Source organism: Aedes albopictus, chromosome 3, assembly GCF_035046485.1.
Source record: "Aedes albopictus strain Foshan chromosome 3, AalbF5, whole genome shotgun sequence".
NCBI classification, from domain to species: domain Eukaryota; kingdom Metazoa; phylum Arthropoda; class Insecta; order Diptera; family Culicidae; genus Aedes; species Aedes albopictus.
The window spans coordinates 341,188,020-341,209,666 of NC_085138.1; the positions used below are offsets into that span (position 1 = coordinate 341,188,020).

Consider the following 21,647-nt stretch of genomic DNA (forward strand, 5'->3'; position numbering starts at 1 on the left):
AATCAGTAAAAAGATCCCAGTTTGTTGACCGGGAATTCCTGAAACGCATTGTTTGCGATGTAACATTTAATTGTTCAAAGAAGATGTAGCGATGGTCAGATAAAGATTCTTCATCTGACACATGCCAATTGTTCAGCTCGTGACTAATTCTACTAGAGCAAAGCGTTATATCTAACACTTCCTCTCTAGCAGATACCATGAAGGTTGGGCGGTTGCCTATGTTAAGTAATGCAAGATCTGTACTACTTAAGTACTCCATCAAACTGGAGCCTCTCGAGTTAATGTCTGAGCTGCCCCAGATGATATGGTGAGCATTAGCATCACTGCCAACAATTAGCGGAAGGCCTTTTGAAGTACAGTATGCGATGACTTGTTTGAAAGCATCCGTAGGGGATGGTTCGTCATGCGGTAAATAAACCGCACAATAGACGTATTTCCTGTTGAGGTTTCCAACAGATACATCAATTGTGATAGCACATACATCTCTGGTGGTTAGTTCTGAGATGAATGTAGCAACTATGCGTTGTTGACAAGCACACAGGCTCGAGGCATGACACGCGAGTTTGCCATTTCATGTTTACTGAAAGTAGCAAACACCGGGTTCACAAGGTTTGCTAGATAGAAATTCTCCTTACGAAAGTATGGTTTCTGGACCAACGCCACTTGGGCTGTACCATTTTGCATAAGTCTGCAAAGATTAATCGTTGCTGTTCTTTTATGCAGAAGATTGATCTGAGCTATCCTAACCGTAGCCACTACCCAAACTTGGTAAGATTGAACTCTTCGCAATAACAAAACAACAAAGAACAGCAGTAATAAAACCAGATCGGTATCGATTGGAAAACGCCAAAGGCGAGGATACACAGAATACACTGTGTAAATCGCATAATGCGAAACCATATAGGTGAAAATTTAAACTAATTAACAACATCTTCATAATCCCGCCCTTATTTAGCCTCGAGTGAGACTAAAGAAGGGCAGCTGATTGTCTCGGAGAAACACAAGGTCCACTGCACCATTGCTCCGGTTAGCGCAGTAAGGGCTACATACTGTGGAGGGCGCCCTGGTACTCCACAGGCTCCGTTAGCGGTTAGGTTTTTATTAGACCCCCCTAGCCATTCATTCCTAGGCACGGTAAGCATAAAGCCGCATCACACCATGAATTCGGGGTCACCTGCTGGTGGATTCTTACCACCGGAACAGGCGGTCCGTAGTGTTATTCTTAGCCAATTGAGACAATCGTACCGACACTACACAGCTATCTAGGCTGATAGAGAATAAAAGAAGTTAATGTTGATGATCAACTTCATACGGACTCGAACAGCCGAAAAACATTGTTAAATAAGAAATTTGTTTGAAAGGATTTTATATTTTTTGCAGGATTTCTTGGTTAATATAAATTGTTTCAAAAAATTGTGAAATGCCTAAAGTTTACAGGCACAATAAGTTAGCATTAGCATTAGCATTTAGCATTAAGCGAGTCGCACAAATTCGTAGGTGGTACAGTCCTAGACCGCTGTTATGAGGGTTGCCTTCTTCCCGTCCGAACCAAAGCACAAAGATTTGGGACTAATCTCTGACTCTTAGACAAGACTGACGCAATCCTCCAATGGTGGAGCACTGTCCTGGCCACGTCCTTGCGACTGCTGAGGGATGGAAAGGGATAATTAGTTTTGGACACCTATGAAAAATGTAGACAGCTCTACGATTTCTCAGGCCTAGGCGTCACGGGAATTTGGGTGTTGGTAGTGGAAGGGTTAACTACAAAGGATACGCTTGGTCAACATTCAAGCACAGTTAGACTTCTTCGAATCAGCTGTCTGTTGCTCATCCTGGTTTCCTCGTCATCTTCATGGCATTTGGTTGAATTATTAGATTCTTCGGTTAATAATCTGAAATATAAAATAATATTAACATAAGTTTACAGGCACAGTAAGTGTTTCAAAATTGACAAATTAAGTGGAAAAATTGCGAAAAAAAATCCACGTTGTTCTGGTGAGATTTGAACCCACATCTCCGCAAGTTCACTAGACAGGGCGCGTTAACCAGTTTCGCCACAGAACAGATAACGAATCTGCGAAGTCGAAAGCCAACCTGAATCCAATGTTCACGTGAGATGAGGTTCTTCCTCGAAATTCACCATCTCCTTCGATGTCCACTTCAAAATACTCTTTGAGAGCGTGCTTCATAGGCATTGTTTGAAATTTTGGATAATGGAGTATAATTGTTGTTTTCTGTATATTCTCTGTCGAAACAAATACTATGTAGATTATTGAATGAAATTTGATTAGTGGCTATACAAATAATATATACTGTATCGCAAGCATGTTTTCAATGCATATTGCACACAAAGATTCAAGAAACTTTTGCAATCGACAGATAATCAATAAGATGTTATCATATAAACCAATCCAAAGCCGAAAGCCTTCTCCCTAGTTACAGCCACATACCAGACTGAGCTTGAGTTAGCAATCGTATGTGTTCCAGCGAAGAGCAAAGAAATTTCCTGTGAACATGTAAAGTTGTGGGTAGCTCCACTCCGCATCCGTGTGGTCAGCAAGGGCCACAAACTGGTTCGTTTTTCACACAATTCGTTTAACCTTTGGTATTTCCGCTTATAGTGCAATTCCGATCCCTGGCTACCGAAACCTATACTTTGCATTCTATAGCACTTTGAATCCTTATAGCTTACTTCTGTTTTCCGGATGAGAAAACCCGTTTGTTCTAGATCATCAAACGTTCGAATATGTTAGCTCTGTGGACATCAACGTGAGTGTGCTTCTCGCCTGAAATGTTACTCAACCAATTAATCACCTTCGATAAATTAGGAACAACCAACAAATATATCCCATCAGAACGCGGCATGATAAATGGCTTGCATTTCGAAATAGCGCGGGCCACCCGCCTCCAATTCGATATCAATATTATTCATCAGATTTGGGGAAACAGCTGCATGCGTGGCTGCCGCCCGGAAACTATGTCCCGCTTTATGATGTAGTGGCCTGGCCAGGCCATTTATATTTACAAATCATTCCGAAAGATAATGGGCCGGCATCGTGTGGCAGCGCGTGGTTACTGTTGCATATTTTGACGATTGATCAGAAGTGTAACAAAATTGACTAAAACTGAAACGTGAAGCATATTTTGAAGATATAAAAAATATGCAGAAAAATATGAAAAAACAAAATAATGAATTAAAAATAGATGATGAAAAATTGAAAACAGAAAACTTAGTTCAACTTCGAAGGAGAAAAATAGAAAACAGAAAAGAAAAATATAAGAATGGTAAACAAAAAGTATAGGACAGACGAAAGATGTAAGAAACAAACCTGAGACTGATAAGAAAACCACATTCATACGAAAAGTGAATCATTCGTACTAATATTCAAAGGGGAGACATCGCAAGGCACGTGGCATTCGATCGACTGCTAACAGCTCCCAAATATTAAGCCTCTGAAGTGAATTGGTTCCCAAGCCGAATCGTCCATCCTTTGAACCACCGCACCGCACCGCCATACCCGGATCCGATACACCAGCCAGCAGCACAGAACAGATGCGTTGAAACATTTGCGGGATTCGGACTATTTTTAGCAAATATGGATGGAACATGAATCCAACGTTCCGACGACGACGCGACGGTCTGGACGGGATCGGGTCCGGTTCGAATGGATGGTTTGCTCATATGATTACCATCCATCAACACCTCGAATCTTTCGATGCGGTGCGGCGCGAGTGCGCACTGCATCGACTACACGGCGAGATGGTTGGCTTACTAGCTAGTACTGACTGGCAGTGTTAATGTCTAAACAATTTAACGGCGGCAATAATGTATGTTTGCAAGCGGCTGGTTGTTGGTTGCTGGCTGCTCACACCATCGATTGCATTTGTTTTTATGGTTAGACTATTTTTTGAGATGGAAAATGAAAATGTTTGAAGAGAAAAAGTGAATTCCAAATAGCAGAAATATAACATAAATAATTCACTATAAAATAGAACACTTCATATTGTCGTACGATTAATTAATTTTACATGGCCCAAATCAAATCCCTTACCCCGTTTAATATTAAGCAAGTATGGTTACTAAATAAAAGTTGTTTATATTTTTTCTATAGGGAACTGCATGAAATTATCTCCTTCTCTTTCACTCTAACAGAAATCTTGTAAACAACAAGGCCACGAAACTTCAAAATCCCATACAAAATCCAAACAGTGCGGTGCCCTATACTCAATGTTGAAGCATAGCCAGCTGCTGGAATTCTCCATATTAGGCAAAATATTATTGAAGCCTAACTTTACCAAACCCCGTGTCTAACAAAATCCACGAGCGGAGAAAATCGAAGGGGAAGTTTGCTGTTCCCATAGCAACTCATACATTGGAACGTGGAAACTCCGGGTATTTTTTACAAATAATCCCCAAAGTCCTCAACGAAATTCAGCGCCTCATGTGAAAATTTCTTTTTTGTTTACATATGTTACATACGGTGTTTTATAAAGTTAGGGTTGTATTGATATTTATGATATTAATCTCAAATTTGCTTGTGGTATTTTAGTAATAATAAATTCTTTGTTTTTCTTTTCAGGTATATCCCATCACCATTACATACCAAAGTAAGAGCTGCATTTTCATTAAATATACCCAAAGAAAGACAGAAAGAAAAATAATTATGAGAAGGTTTTGTTCAAGTGTAGCAAACTTCTGAACTTGCATGGAATTCCTAATTGAAAGTGACAGGATTTACGAAAGATTGATCTATGTAGACAAAGAAGGACTGATCAGTTGAAATTTGCTCTAATCGTAAAACCAGTGTTATACAACGGACCCGGTTTAGGGTGGTGCTTCGAATCCAGTTTGACTTTCTATTCTGCAGAGTTGTAACTTGTTCTGTAGCTTAGTTGGTTAAAGCGCCGGACTAGCGATAACGGAGTCGTGGGTTCGAATCCCACCAAAACAAGTGGTAATTTTTTCACAAATTTATCTCTCAATTTGCCAATTAAACGTACTTTGCCTAAAAATACTTCAAGTTTTTACGACCAGTGTTATATGCTAATAAAACTGTCTGAACCACAAGCTGGGAAACAAGTTCTATATTGCTCTAACATATTGCACACAAAATTCAAACAAATACACTTAACATTCTACATAAAAAAAATGTTTTGAATTTGGTTCAAATTGCCGTAAAATAGATTCTTCATTACTCTTAAAACTTGGTATTTTTCGGCTTTCAGTCACAGAACAGCGTTGATTACTTTAAATCGTTGCCAACGTTTCGCTTCTGTGATTGGGATCTTCATCAGGGCTCGATGTGCATCAACTTGTTTAAATTACATTCACGCTGTGAAGATTTGCCTTCACAGCTCGCTCGCGACTTTGGTATGCGTGTGCGACTCCAATGATATTCGGCAAACTTTCAGATAAAACTACAAGGTTCAATTCATCCATACATTGTTTTTCGATAGCATACTTCTGAACTGAGATAATGGCAAATGAATGTAAATCTTTGTAAATGAATGGTCGCGCCCTTGCTTTCTAGAAAATCATCAATATCTTTTGAATACACTGCGGCATTGACATTATGTTTTGAAGTTGTGATGACGAAATCAAATTATTCGTAATTTCTCAATTTCAAAAATTTTCCGGGACTCAATTTTGTTTCAATTGATTTGGATTTTCCTTAGTTGAAGTATTTATAATAAAAGAAAAATATCAAAGCAATGATCAAATTTTGAGGTTTTGTATGGCCACTGTGCGCCCTACAGGAATACAACAAAAGACGACGAAAGCCAGCACACAGAGAACAGAGATGGTTTCCCTCTGCTGCTAAAGAACATTGACGGTAGTGCGACCGAGTGTGATTTCCAATGTATGATATCTCATGCGATCGGCCTTACTACTCCCGAACAACTGGACGTAACAAAATTGGCGTCGAAATGGAAAACTTATTACAATATGGATTTTATATCTTTCAAAGTAGTTTTGCCTTCGGAGCGCAAATTTCGCACTAAAGATCCTGCAACATGGTCAAAGAATGTGCGGTTTAGAGAGTGTGTGCGAAAAACTGGTACATAGAAGTCTAACATACGATTGCCTTATCAATAACTATGTTCACTTAAATGATTTGTAATTGGTTTGTGTGTTTGTCTCTATCAGAAGTATGTTGTATCACAGAAAACAGATGTTTAGCCTAGACCAAAATTTAACTCATAACGTTTGTAAAAACTGTAAAAACCATATAGGGAAGTGGAACCATCTCGGCAGGGGTCCTATTTTGGGCACTTTTCTGCTATAACTCGCCAATTTTGAACAAATTAACACAGTTTTTGGAACGCGATGAGATACGTATAGTATCTAGCCGTGTACAAAATTTCAAGTCAATTGGTTTGGAACTGACTGAGTTATAGCGAAAAGTGCCCAAAATACCGGCCGCTGCCCAAGTGGTTAGCTACCGCTTGGTCATTGCTTCCATCTATACAAAGAATTGTTGCAGTGATTGCTATCTGACAGGGACTGCTTGCGTTTGTCATTTGCACTCAAGCGCTATGAATGCGATCGTTGTGCCATCTCTAAATGGTTGCCAGTTATCCTCATTGAAATGACCGTTGAAAGGGTTTACACACATTTCATATGTTAGTATGAACGTCTGTTAACCAATGACCAATTTTAATATAAAATGCACTCCACTGATATTGATATGGATGCATACTACCAAATTCCAATACTTTTCATTATAATTTTCGTATTTATGCCTATAGTTCATGGTTCTGTTATGAAATGTGGTGTAATTCTGTAGAAAACTCGATTTTGGCCCTTTAAAAGGGCGTTACTCAAAAATTCGCCCAACGATGATTTTAAAAATTTATCCAGAGGTGTAGGATAGATAAATAAAGAGAATACCCGAGCAAAGGCGGATAACAAAATGATAACCAGTTATATTAAATAAAAAAAAATCGCGTTAAGTACTGTTCCTTTGGATTCCACTAAGAATTTGCATCCTTTGACAGATACGTATTTCGACCTCAACTGTAAGGTCGTCTTCAGTGTCTTGTACTTGACTCGACAGTCGAGTCAAGTACAAGACACTGAAGACGACCTTACAGTTGAGGTCGAAATACGTATCTGTCAAAGGATGCAAATTCTTAGTGGAATTCAAAGGAACAGTACTTAACGCGATTTTCTTTTTATTTACAGATATTCCCCTAACAAGCCCAGGTTAATCATCATTAAGTTATATTACCTGGTTATCATTCGTTTGATAATTGAGTTTGTTATCATTTAGGTTCAATTAAGAGCCAACATAACAAAAATGATAACTCATATTTACTTCTCGAATACCAATATGATAAGAAGTAAAGTTATCATTGAGTTCAAGTTGATATCTAATTGAGTTATACAATATTTTGTTCAACATACAATTTAGTTATCAATATGAAAAAATAGTACTGATTGATAACTGATTTGTTATCAATTAGTTATCATTCAGTGCTATTTTATCGACCAAAATATTGAAAATCTACTTTACCGACATCGTCACCTATCGAAAAAAGTTTCTTATAATTTTCAACCGATGTTTTCAACTATTGCGCTCATGCGGGTCTCGAACCCTGATCGAGTGATTGTCGGTCGCAGCCGATAGCCCCTGCCTATACCAACGGGACTCATTGAGAGTGAGAGTAATAAAAGGCTACGCTTTCGTACTGCAGTCGCATTGAAGGTGGAAAGCGGAATCTATTTTTAGATTCGAGGTTCATCAGACTCTCAGTTTTGAAAAAGCTTTGAAATTTGCGTTTGATAATAGATGTCTTATTTTGTTATCATTTAGTATTTTTATGTTATCGCGATGGACCAAAATGATCGATAACCAAATTTGTTATCATCTGGTTATCATCAATTGAAAAAAAAAATTAAAACAAAAATAACAAAATGATAATACCGATAACACAGTTTATTATCAAAGTGATATCACTTTGTTATCCGCCTTTGCTCGGGTAGCGTTTCAGGTTTTGATGGTATATTTTATTTTATAATAACGCTAAATGGAGCATCGTGCTGTTATCTGTGGTTGTATGTTGTGTAATAGAATGTAATATAGTTTGTATTCAAATGTGGTATATATTATTATTTGAGTAAAGTATTCAATAAAACTCATACAAAGTCAGTTGAATTTGAATAAAATAAATAAATAACGCGTACGTTATGTAATCGCGAGTTATGTAATCAATCGTACTGGTCCGCACATCTTCAGAATAATAAAACACTCAATTCTGCCACCTTACGCCTGGCATTCACGCACCAATGTGTGAACCCTTTACCCTCTGCTCTCTGCCAACCATTTTCCTTGAAAAATCATCCGACATCCGCATGAATTTGTGTATGTGTAGACGCAGAGGTATATTCGGGCTGAAGCGGATACAAACGATTGCAATCATCACATCCTTCCCCTTCCCATTGTCAAAGCAAAGATAACCGTACACATCGTATAGACTGTTTCAGAAATTATAAATACACTTTGTTTATTAAACTATATGAACTGTTCTAATAATTTTTACCAACTTCTTTCAGAGTATAGCATATTGTACTCCATATTTTTATATTTCCATTCAATTGTCTTGATATTTCAAAGAACAGTCGAGTTCTCTAACATATAACATAATTTTTCAAATTTGCATTTGTACAAAGGTGTTTTTTAATGATATCAACATTTTTTATCCCTAAATACCAAAAATAATCTAAATTTTTATCACATTCGCTTTCTCAACAAGTTGTCTACGGAATGCCTTGATCAAAATTTGGGAAAAATCGATAAAAGCATTTCCACAACATTTTTTCGGAGATCAAGTTTCTTATTTTTTGAGGTTTTCTACGGAACATAAGAACTACCACACAGTTTCTTAGCTTTCCTGAACGCATTTAATCTAAACAAACATATTTTTTCAGCTCATTCGATCCTTCAGATGCCAAAGCTTGTCATACCATAAAAACGAATGCAGTAAGCAGTATTTAAAACATTCGTTTGCTTAACGTTTGTTGCTACTGGTGTTGTTGAGAAATTTTAAACAAAAAATTTGGTATTCAGAAGGCCCGTAATGGTGATTCTTGATCAACTATTCCAGTAAAAATTACTCTAACCATTCGAGAAATATCTTTTATTATCGATACAGCAATTTTTATTGTGTCAGGAAATTAAATATTTTATCTGTGAGATTTTTTTCTTTTCCACTATGCTACATTTTTTGACCACTTTGTGCAACTTCAAATTTTAATCATCTAGTTTACAGAGCCCTATTTTTTAACTTTTACCAGAAACATCCACAAAATTGGTATTATTTGCTTCGTTAACATGTTTACTATAAGAGCTAGAAGAAACTTTTTTGGATATTGTGCTCAAATTGAAATGGCAGTTAATCGTTAGTGTATTTATAATTTCTGAAACAGTCTATAGTTGCTACTCCGTGATTGACCAGGGCAATCGTAGTTGCACAGATGACCATTGAATGGTGCTTGGGATGGGACTAGCTACACACTCTCAATGTGCACAATTCGAGAGTTCAATATTTGAAAGTCAATAACGGCACTGGTCACGTCCTTACGGTCATCGGGAGAGGGAAGGAATGTTAGTTCGACTACCGTTGTTACTAGAAACCGTTGATTCCACAGCATCCCCACAGTTATCTCGGGAAGGAGTATTTGTTGGTAGGGTAAGGTAGGGTGTGAATCTGGGAGTCACCTATGGAAGGTAATATGATTCACACCACTGGAAATACAGGTCTCGACAATTGTAGAACAAGCAAGATTCCGATTTTAACGATCAATCGCAAGATAAAAAAAAACACAATTTATTTTCACAATACTCACTCCCATAGCAATGCACCCGCGACGCGACAAAGAGTCCTTTAAAACCATCCGTGCAAACGTCTGGCTTTACCCGCACAGAACAATGCGGTTGGAACGGACCTGGTGTGATGGTTAGAACACTTGACTATCACGCCGAGGACCTGGGATCGAATCCCACTCCCGACAAAACTCACAAAATGTGAGTTCTTCCTTCGGAAGGGAAGTAAAGCGTGGGTCCAGAGATGAACTAGAATAGGGCTAAAAATCTCGTTGATACAGATAAAAAAAATGCGGTTGTGACAAAATTTCGAAACTAACCCTATATAATTGTGACTTGTTTTTTCACGCAAACACCTAACTTGGCCGCCTGAAAGTTGTCTGAAGATGCTTGAAAACAACGCTGACTCTTCCGTACACTGTTATACCATATCGATCTTAATAATATTAAGCTACTTACTGAGTCATACTTGCGATTACTGTAGTTAAATTGCGTTTGTACTACAAGAAATGATTTTTTGTAAAAAAAAAGGTGTTTTTGCGTCGATTTCAAACTATTGTCAATTAAGCATTCATATCACTTAAAGCAAAACTTAACAAACTTGATATGCGTCTCTATGAGTTCTATACATTCACATCCTTCCTCTTTCCATACATACATACATAAATTTATTTGTTCAACGTCATTAAGACAAGACACTATCAATAATAGTACTCCACAATACTCGGTTTGTGGCTGCCGCTCTCCATTCTCGGTCGCGCCCAAATGTTCGCCAGGTCACGCTCCACCTGTTCCGCCCATCGTGCACTCTGCGCTCCCCGCCTTCTTGTGCCAACCGGATCAGTTACAAACACCAGCTTTGCAGAGTTGTTGTCCGGCATTCTTGCAACATGCCCTGCCCACCGTATCGTTCCGGCTTTGGCCACCTTCTGGATGCTGGGTTCGCCGTAAAGTGCAGCGAGCTCGTGGTTCATCATTCTCCGCCACACACCGTTCTCCTGCACGCCGCCGAAGATCGTCCTTAGCACGCGTCGCTCGAAAACTCCGTGTGCTTGCAGGTCCTCCTCGAGCATGCCCAAGCAACACACATGTTATAATAAAGTTACGACAGCGCAAGTTTTGGTTGTTTAGAAGTTTATTTTACGTTATTTCAACACAATGTAAGAATTACGTCAAATAAACTTCTATACAACCAAAACTTGCGCTGTCGTAACTCTATTATAACATGTGTGTTACTTGGGTGGTCCATGTCTCGTGCCCATAGAGGACCACCGCTCTTATTAGCGTTTTGTACATGGTTCATTTGGTGCGTGGGTGAATCTTCCCCTTTCCATTGTCGCCTTAAAATAGCAGATCAGCAGCACTCACACACTAAAGTTGCCTGCTAGGCTTCGACAGATATCTCATTGATTAGTTGTGTGAGTGTAGCTGATCTGGCGATACTGGAGTAGCATTTACGGGCGCCCATCCGGTCCTTGATTGAAATGGTGGGAGGGTACACAGTTCGAGTCACTATATTTGGCACTTTGGGATCACTTCTGTTGCATTGGAACTTGGCCTGCCTCTCTTCAACATACATAGTGTTCTTAGAGCACATTTCCACAGTTATTAATTGAAAGGCTTTCTTTGCCTGCCATTGCATGAATTTGTACATTGTGTGGCAAGTACAATGATACAACTAAACCTTATTTAACGTCCACTATTGGCTTAGCCCAGGGAGTCGGGAAAATTTTCCCGACCGGAACGGGAATCGAACCCGCCATCTTCGGATTGGCGATCCATAGCCTTAACCACTAGGCTACTGGAGACCCCGACTTCAATACATATATTTAACGATTTGGGTTGCAATACGGTGTGTTGACAATGAGAGTGTCCAGCATAGCTCTAGTCCTCAGAAGTTTCTACCTCATGCTTCCACGGGTCAAGCGATGACAAAGACCGCCAGCTAAGAGGTGTGTGCTTATCTGGTAGTGCAGCCTGGGCACTGTTGTCCTTCTGACTTCAGCTAGATTAAGGAGGCATCCAGCGGCTGAGTATGAAATGCTCCTTCACCGTAAGCTATACCTAAGGTGGCAGTCCCACCACGGTGAATAGAGGACCTTAGGCCAACAACCTACATAAATGAAAGATTACGAATTGATAAGGCAACGGCTTTTGGTGCGAAACAACGGACAAGAATTGGAACTTAGAAGTGTTAGCCCAGAAGGGTGTAAAAACGCAAAAACGCAGTGACTTATATACCCAACAGAAAATTAAAAAAAAGCCCAGAAGGGTAAACTGGCTTGGCTAGCCAAATGGGGTATATGGCGTATGAAGCTTGAGATCCTAGAACTGCGCGAAGAACGTTGGCCGAACTTCAGAGAACACAGATTGGCGTAGGGCCAAATTCTGCTATACTCTGGCCTACGAGGTGAACACGCTCCTCGCCACTGTGGAGTTGGTTTCCTGCTCACGTGCTCACACGCCCACGCTGTTCTAATGAAATGGGAACCTATTAACAGACATGGGCAAAACACTACACCGTGCCGCACCGGTGGCGTGTTTGCCCGTAAACACACCACCGTGTGTGTTCATATCACCACCTTCGTTCCGCTTCTACTGATGAACACGCAGTGCGACTGGCGAAACACTCGTGTCGGTGTTTCAGTTTTGGTTGGGCACGGAGGCCGAGTGTTTCCGATTGTATGAAACACCAAAGCAGTGAGCTCGGTCACAGTGCGTGGTAGCTTGGCTGCATCAGAGCCACTGAGTCAGAAGGGACGAGAAAGACAGAAAAGGAGCCGCCAAGTACTTCACTCTCGTCGTCGACCAGCAGCATTTGCAACTGGTGCTGGAGAATGAACGGCACCGAGCGCTTGAACTCGCACGAGTGTTTTGCATAATCGGAAACACTCGGGCTCCGTGTTACCCGAAGCGTCAAACACCGTGCCCAGTGCCTGAGCACCGCCACCGACACCGGTGTTGAGCCAGACACGGTGCGTGTTCGTTCTGAAACACGGAGAGCTAGGTGGTGGCTTGGCACCCACGGTGGTGTGTTTGAGTATCGACTCCTCGTGCAGTGCAGTGTTTGGACATGTCTGCCTATTAATGTGAAAATAATTGTAGTCAGATTCAGAACACGGGTTCGAAACCTTACCATGAACCAATGTTACACATCAACCGATGCTGCCGAATTACAAGGCAAAGAAAACCTTTACAGTCAAGTGAATGCTGTCGTGAATAAGATTCCAAAAAGTGATTTCAAGATCCTCATGGGCGACTTCAACGCAAAGGTTGGTTTTGACAACTCCGACAATGAGCACGACATTGGTCGTCATGGTCTCGGTGAAACGAGCGAGAACGGAGAGTTGTTTGCAGAATTTTGTCGCAACAATGACATGGTGATTGGGGGATCACCCTTTCCTCATCGACCAGGGCGCAAAGTGACATGGGTTTCTCGTGATGGCGTCACAGAAAATCAAATCGACCACATCTGCATCAGCCGAAAATGGAGACGAAGCCTTCTTGATGTGCGGAACAAACGTAGCGCCGACATTGCGTCCGACCATCATCTCCTAATCGGCGAGATCCGACTGCGCATCGCTGGGATCCATCCCCAGGAGGAGAAAATTTGGCGCTGGTTAAACACATGCCGACTGGAAGACGCTGCGGTGAAAAGGTCCTTCGTCGTGGAGCTAGAGAACCGTGCTGCGGATATTCCAGCAGGTGGAAGCGTAGAAGATCAATGGAGCGCCATCAAGAACGCCTTCATCGCCACCGGCGAGAATAATTTGAGTAAGCTGCGCACCCGGAGAAAGCAGTGGAATACGGATGGTACCTGGAGGAAGATAGAGGAGCGAGGGGAACGCCATCAAAGCCGCGATAGAGCGAGCGAAAACACGACGAGCCAAAGCCGTAGCCCGTCAACGCAATTCGGCTCTCGAGAAGGAAGTAAAGCGCTCATGAAGACGGGACAAAAGAGCGTGGGCCCACGAAGGCGAGAAAGCCGCTAACACCGGCAACATCCGTCTCCTCTACGATGTTTCACGTGCCGCCTTAGTGGGACTAAGATGAATGCTACGATGCCCGTGAAAGACACATCTGGACAGCTAGTTACCGACCCGGCTGACCAGCTGAAACGCTGGATCGAGAACTTTGGAAATCATTTTCAAGTATCGGTCAGGCCACCAACACCTCATCATGATCCGCCAAGGCTTCGACGCATTACCCGTGTCAACACCAAAGCTCCATCAGTGCAGGAGATAGAAACAGCCATCTGTAGCATGGAATCGAACAGGGCCCAGGGGTCGATCGCAACGCTGACTCCATAGTATCCGCAATAGAAATACACTAGAACTCCAATGGCGCTGTAGTCACTTTTCTTATTTAATTAAATTTATAACTTTTATTGTAATTATTGATTGTTTTTAAGTGTCCAGCTTGACGAGAATCTTTTGTTTTGGTAAACAAAATTTATTTGACACTTCTAGTACCGCTACTGACGCTGTAAGGGCGTGGCAAACTAGATGTTAGTCACACGATCAGTCGCGACATTGGACTTCTGTGGCTAGTTATTCTACTGTATCCGCACAACTACTGCATCAATTATTCTGCAACATATGGGAAACCGCGACATTTCCGGCCAACTGGATGCAAGGCATCTTAGTCAAGGTACCCAAGAAGGGTGACCTGACTATATGCGATAATTGGCGGGGCATCAAGTTAAGGGGTCATTAGACTGTTTGTCATAATGACAAATATTTGCCATGGTAGTTCGACATTGATCCGAGGTTGCCATGATTTACGTTGTGTTGGTCATTTGTTGGGCTTGTTTGGCCAAATATTTGTCATGTCTAATGGGACCTTTACTGTGTATCGTTCTCAAAGTCCTCTGCAAAGTGATCCTTAACCAGATACAGGAGAAGATTGACGCAACTCTCCGACGGCAGCAAGCACGATTCCGTGCCATGGGAAGCCCTCAGGCGCAAGGGTCTCCCTGAGAAAATCATCGGCCTCATTGAAGCACAGTACAGGGCATTTTCGTGCAGAGTACTGCACAACGGTGTTTTGTCCGATCCCATCCGGGTCGTTACTGGAGTGAGGCAAGCATGTATACCATCACCACTACTGTTCCTCATCGTAATCGACGAGATCCTGGTAGGTGCAATTGATCGTGAACCAAATCATGGGTTGCTGTGGCAGCCCGTTTCCATTGAATTACGAATTGGCTGATGACGTTGTTCCCCTAGCTCAACGGCGCTCTGATAATATGCAGATTAAGCTCGTTAATCTTGCCAGTCGCTCCTCAGCGGCAGGTCTTACCATCAACGTCAACAAGACCAAATCGTTGGATGTAAACACGGTCAACCCATCCAGCTTTACGGTAGCTGGGCAATCAGTGGAGAATGTTGAAAGCTTCCAATATCTTGGTAGCCAAATGGCGGCCGATGGCGGCACCAAGATCGACATAGGTGCACAGATCAAAAAGGCGAGGGCTGCTTTTGCGAGTGGAAAAACAACCAGATCAGTCGACGCACCGAAATCCGAATTTTCAACTCGAACCTGAAATCTGTGCTTCTATACGCCAGTGAAACCTGGTGTGTATCAGTGGAGAACACTCAACGGCTGCAGGTCTTCATCAATAGATGCCTGCGGTATATAATTCGTACATGGTGGCCTCACAATTGGATCTCCAACGTGGAGCTCCATCGTCGATGTCATCAAAAGCCGATAGCGACAGAAATTCGGGAGCGAAAGTGGAGGTGGGTCGGTCACACTCTACGCAGGGACGGAAACGAAATCTGCAAGCAAGCGTTAGATATTGGAACTCAGCAGGACATCGCAGCAGAGGCAGACCTAGAGGTTTATGGAAGCGCAGCCTAGGAATAAGGAAAGTCGACAGAAACTCGTGGATCAGAACAGTATTCTATATTTCTCCTGTCCTTGATAAAATGTTTAATTCTAGTTTATTTGTGACACTTTTCACACTGCAGTTGAGTAAATGGTTATACACTAATTAGTTATACAGATTGAGATAGTTAACATGTTTTTTTTTTTCTGTTCGGATGAGCCACTGCGACCAGTATTTAGATCTTTTGTGGCAATACCCGTATCCTTAGTATTTAGTGCATGTCGTACTACTCCAATGTCATTGAGAGGCAATGGAGAATCGATTTCTGTACAGATCTTGTTTTGCTACCTCAGAGGTTCGAGAAATCGAATATGATGAAAAAGTACCGTTTTCACAGGGATAAAAATCCCAGCGAAAGTGCGCCCTTAATCACACATAATCGATTCTATTTCTGAGAAAAACAAAACATTGGAACTGATATTTGTCCATGCATCGGAACTCTGGCTTTATCCATGTCTTGCTTCTAGTTTAGTCGCAGGACAACATTGAAAAACCCGGAGCTTTAGGCTAGTTGCAAAACGCTGTCAACTTAGAGAATGTGTTCGGTAATAAGAATTCACGTGAGTCCTTGTATCACCAGTACTTAAAAGTCCTTAGTAAGTTATTACGCAATTACTTACGCAAAGCATGTTTGTTTTCCTTACATCAAGTGTAGTCTCGGTGAGGATGAACCGAGTCTTTAACTATACGTAAGGCAAAATAAACGCAATTTTAGAAACTGTTACTAGTAACAAGGGCTTTGTACCATGAATCCTTATTAGCAAAACGCATTACCCCAGCTTAACAAGTTGAATGTCACCAGGGTTCAGTTTGGTAGATCTTACTCCGTAACGCAACCCAAACGGGAGATCTACCCACGTTACGGGCTCCGTTAAAGATCGAGCATGTTTTAAACCCCCTCAACCATTCATCCCTCAGCACGGGTCGCCTGACACCTTGGATTGGGGTTACCTGTTTGGTGGACTTTTACCCCCGGAACAGGGGGTCCGTAGTGCTATTCTAAGCCGGCAACTACACGGGCATAGTTAACATGTTACCATTCTTAATATAAAAAAAAATTTGGCCCACAAAAATACAAACTCATAACTCACCCCACCCTGAGAAGGGATTCCCATTCCAAAATCAACAAATCCGCTGAAAATTGCCTCGATAGCCGCCATAATCCATTCACAGCAACACCTCCACACACAATCGTCCAAAGTGCCATTCCGGATTCCCTAATTGCTCCGCACACCCCAGCAGCGCCAGTGCCTGATCCTCCGGCAGCTATTTCGGTAAGCATCTAATTGCTCTTAGAAGATACTTTAGAAACCATATAATTCACCCCAGTAGCGTCATTCATTCGGTTTTTTTTTCTTTCTCGGTTCAATCTTAAATGCGTGGGTACTGCTAGATTTTTGCGGCTCAACCGAACGGCGGCGACGATGCTGATGATCGGTGGAGCGAGAAAGAGTTAAAATCAGATCTTGGCCGCGAAAACGGTGACAATAACAGCCTGACTCAAACAAAGGAAGCTCACACGGAGTAGTGTGTCAATAAGTGGGGAAGCTTATGAGCCGGTAAAGTGTTTTCACGAGAAATTCTTCGAATTCGATGGAGGGGAAGGAATGCCGAAAATAGCTCCCGGCTGAAGCACTGTCGCAGCCAATAAATTTGTTTTATCTCGCCTAGATTGAGATAGATGTCATGTAGGGAGATTTTTAGTTTAATTTATGGACGGTGTTCCGTCTTTGTTACCGGTGTTTTCTTTGGGAGATTCCAAGACTATATGGTAGAGAGCGTCGTCGCCAGCAAGAATGCCGGCGGGGATTTATGATGATGTGGTAGCATATTCTACTGACGAGCTACGTACATACGTCGTCTCTCAGTCGTCCGTGAGGGATATGAAACGGCGAAAGAAAACAGTGTGGTGGAGATTGTCACTTTTGGGGTGACGATGGCGATCCAATTGAGAGTTTCAATTTGTGGGCGGTGTCGACGGAAAGATCACAATTCGTACGTGATAAGTAACGATGTTTCTTTATGAATTTCTCACCTATTATTCTGTGGTTTTATTCCATTACTTTTGCCTTTCTCTTTCAATAAAGCTTTTGCATTAAAAAAACGGAATTTTTACTCATTTTTCATGAAAGTATTTTTACACTGAATTGTCATTGAATTATTTTCCTCGATTTCACATCTAGTTTACTACTTTCACTCCAATTTTCATAACGATATAAAGGTATACCTCGATTTAGTGGACATTTATTTACTAAAAGTCTATAAAATCGAATTTTACATAAAATCAAAGCAAAATTTTTGTATTTTTTTTTTCAAATTCTTTACCAAAATGCAACAAACATATACAAACTGCATGAGCACTGAGTTTTCGATAAATGGCTGGGAGTTTTTGGCATACATTAATAATTCTCGCTAAATAACCAAAATAAACAAGCTAGCAATGTGTCCCAAAAAATAAAAAAAAGTTCATTTTTGTTTTCATAAATTCCTTCATGATTTTTTACAAATCATTTCAGAGATGGTTTGAAAAATTAATTCAGGGATTACTTCAGAAATTCCTCTGGATATTTACTCAAAAAAATCTCTAGGTACACTGGAACCTCTTTTTATGCACATTGCTGGGACTGCATAAATTAAAAATGTGTATAAATTAAAAAAGGCATAAAAAGAGGGAAATTTATGCATAAATTAAGTTTGGGCTTTAATTAGGGAATCTAGTTTGCGAGAACAAGTCTTGATCCTGGGCAGTTGAGGTGGGGCTAAGGAGGTTTCCAGAAAGTTCCCAGATAGCCCAAAAAGGGGGTTCCAAGGGGCTTCAGGGGTGTTTTAAGGGGTTGTTTCGGGGGATTTGAGGAGCCTTTCAAGGGAGTTCTGTCAAGATTTTTGGTGTTTTCATGGGATTATGGGGAGTTCAGTGGTATTTCAATAGTATTAAGTGGGTTTCAGGGGCGTTCTTAGGGGCTTTATGGGCATTTCAAGGGATCTCAGGAGTCTTTGAAAGACGTCGCAAGAGGTTTGAGGGGCGTTTTAAGGTATTTCAGAGTCATTTCAAAGAGTTTTATGGTGTTTCAGGAACATTTTAAGGGCGTTTTAGGGGCGTTTGATGACATTTCAGGGGCGATTCTAGGGATTTACGGACCCTATTAAAGGCGTCCAAAGGGGTTATAGAGGCATTTCAAATTTATTATGATGATTTCAAAAGCGTTTCAATGGGATTACGGAGATTTCTGGGGCGTTTCACGGCACAAGTCAGGATCGTACGAGGAGGTTTCAAGACAATCTTTAAATCAAAGGGTTTTTTCACGGGTGTTTCAAAAAATATTGTGTTGAGGTCTCATAAAACCCTTTAAACTTCCTGAAATGCCTACAAAATCCCCCTGAAACCCTCACGATCCCATGTAACACACCTAAGTCGGTCCGAAACCAGCGAAAATTCATAGTAACGCTTCCGTAACGCCTCTAAATTCCGCCGAAACTGATCTAAAACATCCTGAAATGCCTCCTAAATCCCTCTTAAACCCCCTCGGACCCCATGTATGGCACCTAAGAGGCTCCGAATCCTCCGAAAACTCCTCATAACGCTTAAGAAACGCCTCTGAATCCCACCGAAAATGCTCTGAAACGTCCGAAAATGCCTCCAAATCCCCCTTAAACCCCCACCGGACCCCATGTAACGCACCTGAGACGCACCGAAACCTCTGAAAACTCCTCCGTAGCGCTTCCGTAACGTCTCTGAATCTCGCCGCAAATGCTCAGAAATGTCCAAAAATGCCTTCAAAAATCTCCCTAAACCAAAACCCCTACGAACGCCACTGCAACGCTTCTGAAACCAGCCTAAAATGCTCTGTGACTCCCTGAAATGACTCCGAAACCCCCTTAAGTCCCACTTGGACCCCATGTAACGCACATGAGCAGGAGACCTTCGAAAACACCCAAAAACGTACCTGTAACCTTCTTTTGCTCTCCCCTGTAAACACCCCTTGGCCGCCGATGCAATAGTTCCCGTCATTATTAAATATGCTTATGCACAATATTGGTAGCTTTCCCTCTTTATATGCAGGGCACAAAAAAGGTGCATAAAAATAACATACAGAAAAAGAGGTTTTAGTGTATTCGTTTGTAGAATGTATTGCGGATTATTTAATTAAAAATTCCAAAAATTTCTTCAAAAAATCTTCAAAACATCCTCCTATATTTGTTTTTTCAGCAATGTCCGAGTATTGGACCAAAAATTACCTCACGGTGACTTCTAAAAATCTTCCATGGATTCATTCGGAATTTTTTAAGGGATTTTTCAGAACTTCCTCCTATTCTACAAATTCCGCAATTAACTTCTGAAATTCCCCAACTTTTTTTCGAAAAAAAATTAAGAATTTGAGCAGAAATTCTTCCAGGGATTTTGAAAATTCATTAGAGATTCCCTTAATTAAACTTTCGGTATCAAAAACTTTTCCAGAGTTTTTCAGAAAATGTTTCAAAAGTTCCTTAAAAAATGTATACTGCGGTTACTTTGGAAATTGTTTCGAAAATTCTTCAGATCACCGAGATCAAAAAATTTTCAGAAATTTATTAAAAATTTCTTATGAAATTCTGCAAGTACCTTTGTCTGCATATTCTGTTGGCATTTTTGAATAGATATCTATAGAAATTCATCTTCGGATAGCTTCAGCAATCACTAAGAGGTCTCTTCAGAAATTTGTTCCTTGGAAGGTATCTTTGAAAACGGTTGTTTCTGAAATTCATGAAGAGCTAACTCCATTTTTTTTAGGACTTCTAAATTTTCATAAACTGTTTCTGGGAATCTCCAAAGATATAGTTTTTATTGGATTCTTTCTGGGGTTCTTTCAAGTATTGTTTCAGCACTTTTTGTGCATTTTTCGGAAAATTACTGAAAAAATCTTGAAGAATAACCGAAACAATTCTTGCAGTTACCTCTGATGAAAAGTCAGAAGATATTTCCAACAGAACTGCAAGAGCATTTTTTTAATCTCTTGAAACTCTTGGAAGAATTTGCGGAGGATCACCTATAGATTTTTATAAAGCGTAACGATATTTTTGAAAAAAAATTACGAAAAAAATTGAAAAATTACTAAAATTATGTTGAAGCCAAGGTTGAAGCTTTTGGAAATATTTTTAAACAAGTCCGAGCAGGAATTCCAGAAAAATTTCTGAATAAATCTCCAGTAGAAAAGTCGTAGATATCTCAAGAAGTATTTTTGAATGAATCTCTGGAAAAGTATCTCAAGAAATCCCAGGAAAATTGTTGAAGAAATCCCATGAGGAATTTCTTTAGAACGTTATGATGGAACGTCACGAAAAACCCTTGATGGAATTTCTAAAACAGTTTATTAACCCTCTAATACCCAAATTTTTGATTTTGACCTAAATATCATTTTTCGTCATCTAAAATCGATTTAAACATGTTTTGGAAGATGATTCTTTTTAATTCTCGATTTCGTGAATTTCAGTTTTTGATTTTTCTAATTTTTATTTTTGAACATCCCCACACTTTTATATTTTTCCTGGAAGCCAGTTTGGGGAACGGATTTTTTGAGATGAAAACATTTTGAGATTTTATGATTATTGTTAAAATATTATTATTTTGAATTTTTTACACGGAAAATTTTATTTTCCGTGTAGTTTTGATGAAAATAATTTTAGAGTGTATTCGATTCCCCAAGGATAGAATGATATGGGAAAAATTTAAAATATGTTAATTGTAGCGATTCAATACAAAATAAACAATGACTTGTAATAGGTGACTAAAATATCAATTTTTCAATGATTTTAAAAAAATGGAAATACACTTTAACCTTTTGGAGCCGATTTGTTTCGCCGCTGTCGACGCAACCTCGCTGGTGTCGAACACGTTTGTTATGCTCGGTTTCATCGCCGGGGTCATATATGACCCCTCCGGCTCCAAAGGGTTA

General features: G+C 40.5%; 1 long non-coding RNA gene across 2 annotated transcripts in view; it reads left to right on the forward strand.

Annotated features, from left to right (window-relative positions):
- Positions 1-21,647, forward strand: part of LOC134284306 (uncharacterized) — a 144,557-nt gene that overhangs the window by 84,944 nt on the left and 37,966 nt on the right. Inside the window, exon 3 of one of the 2 annotated variants that reach the window (XR_009995747.1) lies at positions 4,581-6,797. The exons of the other annotated variant lie outside the window; for it this stretch is intronic. This is a non-coding gene — a long non-coding RNA (uncharacterized LOC134284306). Of the gene's footprint in view, positions 1-4,580; positions 6,798-21,647 lie in introns of those variants that run through there. 2 annotated transcript variants of the gene reach the window in all.